Here is a 10,316-nt window from a genome sequence, read left to right as displayed (position 1 = left end):
GTTAACTTTTATAGTGTTTCCTCCATTCAAACTGTCATACTCATCGTCCCCCATGTTCCACTTTCCAATCCTTGCTAGCTACACAGCCCAAAGTAACCCAGGCCCCTACATGCCACCAACATAATGATACTTGAATACGTCTATGACCAATGGATGCACATAGCTTTCCTCGGACGGTGACATTAAACATCCAAAATAAATAATTATTTGAGGTTGAAAATGATTAGGCAAATGGCCACATTGAACATATTAATCTCAGCCCACTAAACATTCAAGTTCACACTAATAATTTCCTCTTTGATGATAAATTTTGAGTCACCGAGTGATTAACCCCTAACCTAATTAGTAATTTAATACAACGCTAATTATACTTTTGGATCCATTCCATGATATTTTATCATGAATTCATTATTTATTTTTTAGGTCTTCATTTAAACATCATTGAGAAAATTCTTCCAAATCAATTAATCATTTAGCCATCGCTTATTGTCATGGACATTCATTAGATTTTCAACAACATTATGTCAATAAATATTTTTATTTTTCATAATTATATTTTTAAAACACTTCCAATTTAATTTAATTTTTTATCAGGATGGTCTTTGAATGAAAAAAATAGAAACTAAATGATTTAGATCATAGAAAAATATTGTAGAATGAACTCAAACGCATGGTAACGTTATATTAAGTTACTGAATAGTTAGCGCTTGATGCTCCTTCCTTCTTATGATCTATATGTAGGGATACAAGTAATTGAATAGGTATATAAATATTGAGGTGAAAAATTATGCAACACTAAACGCTGTCCCAGTCCACAACAAGATTCAAGTTCACAAGAGCAATTTTAAACGTGTTCTGAGGATTTGAGCCAAGTACTTATGATTAAACAAGTCTTCTAAGAAATATGAATGTCTTCCCCGACCAGAAAAAAGAAATAAGAATGTCTTTTTACTTACTATTCATATGTTCCCATTAGACTTCGTGGGACGTACTTATACTTGCAGACGTGTGGTTGGTCCTGGTACCAAAGTCACGGCTAAGACAATTTTTTCTCGATGCCTCGTGAAAGTCACATGTAACATGTCCTACATGACCTTGTCATCGTCATGACAACATATGTTTCATTTTTGTCACTTTAATATCCTAAAGTAAATTTAACGACAGACTTTTCTTGTTTCTAAAAATAATCTAATTATTGTATAATTTTCATTCAACATACTTTCACGCGTTTTGTCTAGTCATATTTCTCTTGTTAATTAAAGATTGTGACATCGCCGAATCATCTCCTTTCAATATGTATAACGCATTGAGGTTGTTGAGCATCCATCTTTTGTTGAAGGACCGACATATGAATTATATATGTCTACATCGAATCGGATCGATTATCTAAGCACATGATAAGATAAAAACCTAATATCTTACATACCAAGCTACAAGCCTCGTGTTGATATAAAAACAAAAAGAACCCTAAACCCTAAAACTTGACAAAGAAAAAGTTGCACGCGTTTTTCCTCATCGGTACCACACAAATCTTGGTGATTAAGATTTATAGAGTTTACAACTAGCTTGCTAAACGACTCGTGGAGAGATGGTCCATATAATTCTCCATCGATGGAGTAATATTATGGTTTGCTTGTTCACGAGATTATCAAAAAGATGAGACAGTCACAATGGAAAAAAGAGTCAAAAACCACAAAATGCATGCTGCTGAAGATAAACGCTGCAGTGGGACCCCACTTTTATCCGACTCGCCTGACACTAAACTCGAACAGAATGCAGCAGCTGTGTAGGGGGCATCCCCTGAATCGCTCTCCGAGCAGAAAATTATTGAATAAAGGTACTCTCTAATACGTGAGGTAGCATGCATGCATGCATGCATACATACATACATACATGCATACACACACACACACACATATACATACATATATATATATATACACATACATATATATATATATATATATCTATATATGAAACCTTTAAGGAAAGGGATTCCTATTTTTTTTTTTTTAAATGGGGACATCCTCTTAACTGTTAGATTTGACTTTAATGAAATCTTATGGTTGAAATTCTGTGGCCTATGATTTAATCTCAGCTACATAATTTCATTAAAATTAGATCTAATGGTTAAGAAATTATCCTTATTTTTTTTGATAAATAAGGATCTATTTCTTTAAGGAGCCTGATATATATACGCAGTAGTCTTGCTCAAATAAATAAGGACATTGCAATCATGATCAACAGCAAGTAATTAAGTTCATGGACCATGCCCTTTATGTGTGGTGACTGGTCTCACTGTACGATTTTTACTTGAAGTGGTAAATATCGACAACAGTAAAGCACTTTCAGAAAATGAGGTACAAATATAAATCAGGCGAAAGTTGATAAAGGTAATTTGGAATTTTTACTTTCTTGTCATTTGTGATGTTTATTATCTCCTCAAAATTGGAACGCAACAAGGAAACCTGAAAGTTATATTGTAAGGCCATTTCCAACTGACCTAGCTAAAGGGTCATAGGTCAAAATATAACTTGTTTTGACACGAATGTCGTCTCCAATCGAGAGCTAGGCGAAAAGGCTTGCTGGCCCAACTGGGTCATATTCTACCCACACGGCCAGCCAGCCAGCCTGTTTGTAGCAGCCCAAATCCATGCAACAGTAACCATGATGTCAGCATGACGCAAGCTAGCAACGGCTAGTTGACGTCAGATTACCGTTGGAATTTGAAATTTTTTCAGATGATTTTTTTTTTTTAAATTCTACTTTTTTTCCTATACCATTTCTACACCATTTCTCACATCATTTTCACCATTTCACCATTCCATAACCAATTACATCTCGACACGTGGCTAAAAAATTAATTCAATTCCATAACTACTGCTACACCATTTTCTCACATCTGAAAATCTTATCTTAATATGGTAGTTTAATTCAATTAAAATAATAAATTATTGAGGGGGCTAAAAATAGCCCTCTTCGGTTGGAGATGAGTTTTTGTTGTCAAACGGGCTATGTTTTGGCCTATGACCCTTTGGCCCCCTTGGTTGGAAATGGTATATAAATATGGCTTGACACTGTTTATTAAAAAATAATTTCTTACAGGACTATCATCTGAACAGAGGCTAAACATGACCTTTTGATCCCCTTTCGGTTAAAGATGGCCTAACACTTTCGTTTTTAGGTTTTAGCTGTTCTTCTTTAGCTAGAGACCGTGGCCACTTTGAAGTTTACAAAAGCATTTCTTGAAGCGAGTACTTATTCTAAAAAATGCTTCTTGAGGCGAGTACTTATTCTAAAAAATGCTTCTTGAAGCTAGTACTTGTTCAAAAAAATCGCATCAAGGGTTTTTTGACCCAAAAGCACACTAAATATCGTCATAAATACGGTTTTTGTGACCTGAAACCGCTTTTTCATGTTTTGGATTTTGTTTTTTTCTTTAGCTAGGAGGAGGAAGGAATAAAGGAGAAATGAAGAAAAATACGTCAAATCAAAAATTAATTTTGTAGTTCTTTGGCTGTTTTTCTTTTAGACCCCTTTTGGCTCATAACCATCTTTTTCTACCTTATCATTTCTCTCATACATATCCTCTTTCTCTGTTTTCTATAACAAAACACAAAGCATGAAAGTGTTATCAAAAAAATCTTAAACGACAATTATTCAATCACAAATTGATTTGTAAATGTCTCGTTTGTTTATCGATAGACCAACTTTGATCCGCATTTATTTTTTTTTGCCAAAAAATTTCTTCTCATGTGTTACATCAATTAATATCAATTTGTAATGAAAAGGTTGTGACATTTTGTTGGTATATGTACCATTACCCGAAGGATAGTACTTGGCTCAGGTTATATGTACCATTACCCTAAGGATAGTACTTGGTTCAAGTTATACATGACCTCATAAGCGCCGAACTGACCTAAATATTTTCCTTACGCAAGCCTAAAATACACCTAATAGAAACAATTATATAGTCTATATTCTGTCGAACTGTGTTTTGACTATGCCGCCTAAAACCTTCCCTTTAAATTGTCTTCTCTACCTCTGATTTTTTACACTCCTCTCTGCGCCTATCCTCTTGTTTTGCCTCTCAGAAGATCAGCAAGAAAACCTCTCTCTCTCTCTCTCTCTCTCTCTCTCTCAAAATCCTCAAAATACTTGCTACATGGGCTCACCATTTTACAGCTTCCTCAAGCAGAACAACATTGTCTGCCTCAAAATTTTCTTGATTTTGTTAATCATGGGGTGCATACCGGATAGAACAACCAACCTTTGTTCCAACCAACTCTTTGCCAAACCAGCCACTCCAACTCACTCAAATGTTACTTCATCTTTGGAGACACTAAGCCTGGACGGCTACTTTAGTTTCAACAACAACAATCACGCAGCAAAGGACTTTGGCAATACATACCAGTCCCTCCCACTAGCAGTCCTATATCCGAAATCAGTTTCCGATATCTCCTCAACGGTGAAACTTATTTTCAACATGGGTTCCGCTTCGGAGCTTACTGTTGCCGCCAGAGGCCACGGCCACTCCCTTCAAGGCCAAGCACAAGCTCATAGAGGTGTAGTCATCAACATGGAATCGCTCAAGGGATCGCAAATGCAGGTTCACACTGGAGAGCGACCTTATGTGGATGTTTCAGGTGGTGAGCTGTGGATAAATATTCTGCATGAGACTCTCAAACTTGGGTTGGCACCGAAATCTTGGACCGATTACCTTCATCTCACTGTCGGTGGGACCTTATCGTACGCCGGCATCAGCGGTCAGGCCTTCCGGCATGGTCCCCAGATCAATAACGTATACCGGCTGCAGGTTGTCACAGGTATGCCAAACAAAACCACTTTAAGCCCTCCCGAGCATGAAATGGCAGCACAACAAAACACGTAGCACGCATCACTCATCATTTCAGAGAAAGGAAAAGGGCATTTTTGTGATTTAACCTCTTATTTTTTTGGAAGTAAAGTAGTCATACAGAGTGACCTTACATTAAACTCAGAGGAAAACAAGGGGAAAAATGGGGAACGAAGAAAATGAATAAATTTAGTGGGAGAAATCTGGAAAAAATGCATAAGTAACGACATAAAAAATGAAAATTATAAACCGATTTTAAGTTGTTTTCACTTACAAAATTTTCTTTTCATTCTTTCTTTATGTCTTCTACATCTCTTCCACCAACCTTAATCACCTCTATTTTTTCCTTAAAATTCTCCGGCCCTTATCTCGAACACAAAAAGTGAACCAAAAAAAAAAACAAAATTATTATCAAACAAACACTTAGAAAAACAAAACGGATCCTTATAAATAAAAAAAAAAAAAAAAAAAAAAACACACTCGTCTGACATTGTAATGAGAGAAGGGCTGAAAAGAAATTACAAAGTTAAGAATCAAGTAGAAAATAGCAATATGAGTAGCTCTTGAAGTGTTAGTGTGTTTTATCTAGTATACTAAAATGTTTTCATTTATAACTTTATACTTAATTGCAACAATTCCAATTTACCTCGGCCAAAAAAATGTGCGAATGCTATAATTTGAAGTTTTGATTGAAGGAAAAGGAGAAGTAATTACCTGCTCAAAGAGCAAAAATCCAGACCTTTTCTATGGTGTTCTTGGAGGGCTAGGTCAGTTTGGCATAATTACACAGGCCAGAATTTCTCTTGAACCTGCACCAAAGATGGTAATATACAACCACTTGAATTATATTGTTGATTTATAAGGGTTCTATTATTGGCACTCTAAAAAATTCATCCTGCACCTCTAAGTGTTGTACATAATTGGAGTGCGGGAGGACATTTTTAGAACGCTAACAACCCCTATTTATAATTATTTTATTTACGCATCCATTCTAATCATCTAGTTTATTTATTAACAGGTGAAATGGATTAGAGTTTTATACTTAGATTTCTCATCATTTTCTAAAGACCAAGAGTATCTCATAGCATCTGAAAATTCATTCGAATATATCGAAGGATTTGTAATACTTAACAGAACAGGTCTTCTCAATAACTGGAGATCTTCTTTCAATCCTAAAGATCCAATGCAAGCCAGCCAATTCAATTCGGATGGAAAAACACTTTACTGCCTAGAAATGGCCAAATATTTTAACCCCGACGTAACGAATGTCATAGATCAGGTGAGACATTCACAGAAACGAACAATGTATTTCGTATTGCTCCGATGATGGAAAACACAACATTTACATGCTAAACTAGTCACTGAAAATTTTCATGTTTGCAGATAACTGAAAGCTTACTGTTAAAATTGCACTATATCCCATCCACCCTCTTCATGTCCGAAGTTTCGTTTGTCGAATTCCTAGATAGAGTGCATTTGTCGGAGCTAAAACTCCGAGCGAAAGGACTATGGGAAGTTCCCCACCCGTGGATGAACCTACTCATTCCAAAAAACAGAATACACGAGTTTGCAGATGAGGTCTTTGGTAACATTCTCACAAACAATATCAATGGTCCTATCCTTATGTACCCAGTCAACAAAACCAAGTAACTATTCTACATTTTTATGAAATTTTCTTTAAAATTCTCAATTCCATATTTCTCAGGTTTAAACCAATTATTGTATTGCAGGTGGAACAACAACACATCTTTGGTAACCCCAGATGAAGATGTATTCTACCTAGTGGCATTGCTATCATCTGCAGTGCCATCTTCCAAAGGAACAGACGGCCTAGAATACATTCTAACACAAAATAAAAGAATACTAGAATACAGCGCTAGAGCCGACCTTGGTATCAAGCAATATCTTCCTCATTACAGAACCCAAGGAGAGTGGCGAGCTCACTTCGGCCCTCGATGGAAAGCTTTTGCAAGAAGGAAGTCTTCTTATGATCCACTGGCAATCCTTGCTCCCGGGCAGATGATGTTCAAAAAGGGAATACCAATATTATAACAATGGTATTAAAATGAATGAGCTATACCCAGTAATTGCCTCACAGAGCCAGAGACGATCGATAATGTCCAAAACTGTATGGTCTTCTCAGATTTCCAGTTCTATAGTGAGCGTTGTTCTAAAAATCTCTGCCTAGCGTCGTGGTCCTGCCTAGGTGATAGGCAACTGACCGTCCTAAGTAATCTCCAGACTTTTGAAATTTAGAAAAGGGCACCTAGACCTATCTAGAAGCCCGCTTGAGTCGCGACTCTTACTTAGACAAAAAATAAATAAATAACTTTATTTTGCATTTTATTTTTGCAATAAATTGTAAGAGACTAGTTGAATACTTGGATGAACATTCTTGTTCCCCATATTTTCAATATATCTAATATTTTATAATTTATAGCCATTTTATTTTGCAATTTTTGTATCTCAATACAATTATGTATACTTCTAAGTATAAGTAAATATTTATTTATATGTTATTATTGAGGCCCAAATATGTCATGAACAAGGCCAAGCAAGTCTCAAAGCCCAATTGTCACAAGAGGCGTCCCAAGTTGAGCCCAAATACATGCAAAGGTGCAAGATCAAAGAAAGAGTATATTCACGATCATGCCATGTGCTACAGTAATTAAGCTGGATACTTATATAAATCACGCCATGCCCATCCTAGTCACATGCTCGATTGTGGTGTTGATAGTTACGGAAGTTCATTGGGTCTATGTGAGGTCAAGATATGGAAGACTTTGGGTTGCTTGGGTGTAAAGACCAAAAAATCAGAAGCAAAATCCGGTGATAGGCCAAAATAAAGTCATGGTTAATCTTTAGTCTATAAACCATATTAAATCTCCTCTCAAAACCAATTATTCTAAATGTTATTTTGGTTACTTTATGGCTGCATATAACCTCCTCATTAGACTGCCTACGTACTGTCAAACGAGATCAAAGCCATTCGTAGTTCACCATCGTATTTAAACCGTTTAACCCTTAAATATTCAAGTGGTAGACGTTTATGATACTAGTTTCAAACAATTGAATCACATCAATCAAATATGTAATAAGAATATCGAAATTAGCTTAAAAAGGCAAAGTCGGCCCACTGGCCACGCGCCACGAATTTCGATCAAAACTCTCAAAATTACTAAATTTTACAGGATTGTAGAACAAACCATGGGGAAGAATTTTCATACCTGAGCAGAAGTCCAATTCGGCCGGGAAATACCTGAAATCCAACATGGTTCATTGAAAAACCCTAAAATGGGTGATTGTCAAATCAACGTCACCAGAACTCCGATGTTTTGAACCGTGGATGGATTTTCCTCCTGAGTTCGAGGAGAGTCAAGTAGAGGTGGTGGCGAGTGACGGGAAAAGCCAGAAAGGCAGGATCGCAGCCGTGAGCTCCAGAGAAGACTGCATTCGTTTGTTGTGAAATCGCAACCAAAAACTATCAAGTTTGGGTGGGAATGAAAGCTAGGACGACGCTGAGTTATTTGGTGGTGGTGGTTTGCCATGATTCACCAAATAAACGCTATGAAAGGCATCGGAATTCATGGCTGCATTCGAGTCAAGTCACGCAAGGAAATGGGTTAAAGTGGATCTGGTTCGCTTCTTCTCTTTTCCTTCATTTCCCTCATTTCCTTCTTTTCCCATTAGGCAACCCCTTTCTCCTTTCCTTCCTTTCTCCTCTTCTCTTTCCATCACAGCCACACACACGATGCCCAGATGGTTGCTCCAGCAAAGCTGGAGCCTTCCAGATTAATGGTCAAATAACCATTTTGCTCTTACATTTGCTCGTTTATATCTCATGCGTTATAACTTCGTTTGGCGAACGGTTTTCACCTATGCGCTTATGGGATCGAGCTCTATCCAAATATGCCAAGAAATACAACAAACCATATAAGGATAAAATACATTCTCGTATAATTATGTTTAGCCAATGAAGGGTATTTTCTTCTTTTTCACTTATCCAACAAATATACGTCATAAATATAAATGTGTTGTAACTCCGAATACGACTACCAAATATTTACTAATAAAATCCGGGAATGGGATTTCACATTTCCCCCCATTTAAATTTCATAATCGTTAATTAATTTGAATTTCATAATTAAATCACATATTTAAAAATAATCAGGGTATGACATTGGGGGCCCAAAGATCCAAGCCCATAATCTTTGAAGTCTAAGTTGGCAGACATTGAGAGAGAACCAGTCTAGTTTACCTCTTTCCCTAGCAAACTAACCAACTCAGTTAGGATTAAACTAGATCCCAGCTCTAAGTTACGTGAAAGCCCATCAGAACTAACATTTAATACTGACTTTTCTTTCCCAGCTCACGCAGCAGTTCAACGCGTGAAAGCCATGAGGTGCGTTACCAAAAGTAGCGTATGTGGAAAGCTGACCTAGAAAAGCCGCGCCTTAGGAAGAAGACACGATGCAAGTTTTTGAGCCTAGCTTCATTACATCAAAATAGGGCGTAACAGAAGAACTAGGGAGAACGGGGAGAAAGAAACAAGTCGTAGCTAGAGATTCCTTGAGAATGAATCATTCAACTACAAATATAGGTTAAGAACTTTACAAAGAGGATCCCCCAATTCCCTTGCATAACAGAGAGAACCAAAGAAACCCAGAAGGGAGCCCTCTACAATCTTAGTATTTTCCATAACCTCCCTCTGAGTATTCCAACCACTGTAAACTTTGCTATCGTCCTAAGAAATCCAAATTATCCAACAGGAAACACCATACAATCGCCCAATCTTTGTCTCTTTCATGCAAAACTGATGAATTTCTAGCTTCCAAACCACACTTTTCTTGATCAAGTCATTATTTACCTAATCATGCTATCTTCGAGTCATTGATCCAACAGGATATTCCTAAGACGTGCTAATTCTTTCAAGATATTTTAGGACTTGGTACAAATCTGAACCAAGGAAGGCAATAGGACGTTCTCAAAGCCCAAGTCCACTTCGACCTAAAAGTCCCCCATCAGTTATATAATAAAATTAATTAAAATTAAAAAAAAAATAAAAAAACTGCTTAGACTCTCACCTAGACGCCTAAGAGCTAAGGACCTTACCCGTCACCCAACTATCGCCTAACGTTTTTTAGAACCTTGATAATAAGCTACATAGAGACCCTTTAGGTTGTCCAATAATTTTTTTTCTAACTCATAAGCATCAAATATACAGCCACTACATGTTGTCTATAAAACAATTGCCTTCGGCCCAATAAATTATGTTACCTCTGACATAATTAATGGAAATAATGATGAAAATAATGGCCAGAATCATTTCTTATTTGGAAATGATAATATGAAGGGTGCCACAATAAGAATTTCTAGTTCCAAAAAACTTACATTTGTAGGAAGTGCTGAGAGTGTTGATGCAGGTCAATTCACTAAATGTCAAGTTAATCATAATACACTC

At 36.6% G+C, this 10,316-nt stretch overlaps 1 pseudogene; it reads left to right on the top strand.

Annotated features, from left to right (window-relative positions):
• The first annotated feature begins 521 nt into the window (after positions 1-521).
• Positions 522-6,907, top strand: LOC137711986 (cytokinin dehydrogenase 1-like; annotated as a pseudogene).
• The last annotated feature ends 3,409 nt before the right edge of the window (positions 6,908-10,316 follow it).

Source organism: Pyrus communis, chromosome 13 (genome assembly GCF_963583255.1).
Source record: "Pyrus communis chromosome 13, drPyrComm1.1, whole genome shotgun sequence".
Taxonomy (NCBI): domain Eukaryota; kingdom Viridiplantae; phylum Streptophyta; class Magnoliopsida; order Rosales; family Rosaceae; genus Pyrus; species Pyrus communis.
Note: the sequence above shows the minus strand (reverse complement) of the source record. Positions and strands in the feature narration are given on the sequence as shown.